We start from the raw sequence: 2590 nt of genomic DNA on the forward strand, positions 1-2590 counted from the left end.
CAATTGTCAACTTGATAATATCTGGAATAATCTACAATTCAGAATTTGTAAACCTCTTGTAAAAATGTAAAGAGAGGTTTATGTCCAGGACTAGTAGTACAGGCCTTTAATCCCAGCATTCAGGAAACAGACACACACAGATCTCGGAGTTCAATGTCAGTTTACAGAACAATTTCTAAGCCAGCAAAGCCTAGGCAGTGAAAGTGTAATAGAACAAAGGCAGCATGTTCTAGTCCCATAAAGCAGCAGCCATGGGCAGCTTGGGCCACCTGGCTTTAGGCTAGAGTGCCTTCCAGCACCAAGCTTGCTTGCATGATGACATGCTTCCCACCATGGTGATAATGGACTAATCCTCCAAAATGGCAAAGCAGCTCCACCTAAATGTTTGTATAAGTGTTGCTTTGGTCATGTGTCTTCCAAGCCATAAAACTGTAACTAAGACAACATACAGCAATTACACTCTTCAAAAATCCAGAGAGGAAACCAAAAACAAGAAGCAGAACTGCTACCCAACACACACAATTGTAGAAACTAAAATCTAAATCTTTAATCATTGCAATGCTGCTATCTTAGATGCTAGCCTAAACAATAGAACTGATAACATCCAGGGTATTATGTCTACCCTAGAGTCCAGATTTACAAAACGAAAAGCTGTCCCTAAATATTCTAACATGGCTGAAGCACAAGAAAGGACCTTAAAACAATCTTTATAAAGAGGTCATTAAGGTGAGAATGAAGAAATCCTTAAACAGATCTATGAAAACACATACAAATAGTGTGAGGAAAGAAAGAAATCAATTAAACAAAACCAGGAAAAGAAAACAGTGGAGGGAAATGAATAAAAAAGTTTAAGGCCTGAAAATGGAAATAGAATCCATAAACAAAACAAGCACTGAGGGAATTCTGAAAATGAGGAATTTAAAATTTCCATGCAAAGAATGAATGAAATAACAGTTGGTTCTTTGAGAAAAATTAACAAGCTCAAAGAAATCCTGTCCCAAACTATTAAAAGTGTAGACAGAATATACAAATTAACCTAATTAGAAATAAAAGGTGAAATGTTAATAACAGACACAGAAAATCCAGTGTCTCACATGGACTCACTTTTTTTTAGAAATCAATTTGTATTTTTTTCTGAAAATTGGGAATATTTTAAAAGCTTTTTAGTTTATGGGTTCTCTCAGAAATATGCACATCACAACAAAATGTCAAGTCACCATAGATCTATTCCTTTGGCTTTATGCCAGCACCAACATTGGACTTTGAAGTCCTGCTGACCTTCTTCATTCTGTTCTTGAGTTCCTTTTGCTGTTTTCAGGTCTTCTTCTTCTCATAGTGTGCATGTCTTGCAAGTCTGTGTTTAGGCTCATTCTTCTTTGTGTAATCTGAAGAATCAAAGATTATGTCAAAGCCAGTTGTCTTGCCACCATCAGAGTGTGTTCTGAATCTAAATACAAAGATGACATCTGGTGTGGTTTTGCATATTTTGGCCAGCTTTTTCCAAAGTTCTGTCTTAGTTACTGTTTCCTTCCCAGGATGAAGGACATAAATGACCATCTGTTTCCTCTGAAGCAGATGGTATGTCATGAACTCCCTGGTCCAGATAGTTATCAAGTCACTCATCATGGCTATGGTGCCAGATAGTCTGTAGTCCAACTCCCCAACAATGGTCAGCAGCAGCTGTGAATGGAAGTCCACGGATCTAGCAGTTGCTCAGTCCCACAAGGCAAGCAGGCAAAGAAGAGTGGACACTCTTTTAAAAATACTGCTTCACCACATTGTAAAATCTAAAACAACTTGATAGCTTTATTAATACATTTCACATCTCAAGGCCAAATCATGACAAGATAGTCAATTAAACAGACATAACTCCTAGTCAAATAGAAGCAGTCAATAAAAGTCACCTCACTTTCCACCCCTTCCATTCAGGATCCCCCAACCCCTCTTTCTATTTTGTTCCTGTTACAAGCCTCCTGTTCAGGGGGATATTCCATGCTGGACCAGAGTTCAACAAGGGCAGGCCATGAGAATTACAGGGAGGCCACCTTGTCACAGACATATTCTGCTCTCTCAGTAATCCTCCATTGCAGGACTAACCCTAATCTCTCTTCCCTCCTCTTCACTGCTCAAGTTCCCAACATAAACCAAGACCCCCCACCTGGCTGGCCCTCATCCCCAGACCCTGTCCACCTTCACTTTGGAGCTGCAATGCTGCAGTTTCCTTAGGCACAATATGGCTATTGCACACCTTCTTGACCTCTCCTGCCTTTCTTTCAGAGTTGCCTGTCATCCCCCATCTCCCCTAGGTCCTTATGGGTTTTGTGACTCCTTGTGCTTCTCTGACCCTTTCTTGTGGTTGACATCATTCTCCTAGAGATTGCTTATTTTCATCCTTGTCTTCTGGCCTCCACAAATACCCTGGTGCCAGATGCCCAGTCTCTCCTTGGCATTAGCCAGGCTAAGACCCTAACTCCCACTGAATAAGCTGAAATCACACTGAAAAACTTGTGTCTCCTCCAGTCTAACCTGTGTCCTGGAGTCTCCCATGACTATGGGGTGCAGTGCAATCTTCCTCCAGCCTCTTCTTTCA

The 2590-nt window shown here is 40.7% G+C and overlaps 1 pseudogene; it reads right to left on the reverse strand.

Moving 5' to 3' along the window:
- Positions 1-1224: 1224 nt before the first annotated feature.
- Positions 1225-1623, reverse strand: LOC117707579 (small ribosomal subunit protein eS24 pseudogene; annotated as a pseudogene).
- Positions 1624-2590: the final 967 nt, after the last annotated feature.

The sequence above is a fragment of the Arvicanthis niloticus genome, chromosome 4, assembly GCF_011762505.2.
Source record: "Arvicanthis niloticus isolate mArvNil1 chromosome 4, mArvNil1.pat.X, whole genome shotgun sequence".
NCBI lineage: Eukaryota > Metazoa > Chordata > Mammalia > Rodentia > Muridae > Arvicanthis > Arvicanthis niloticus.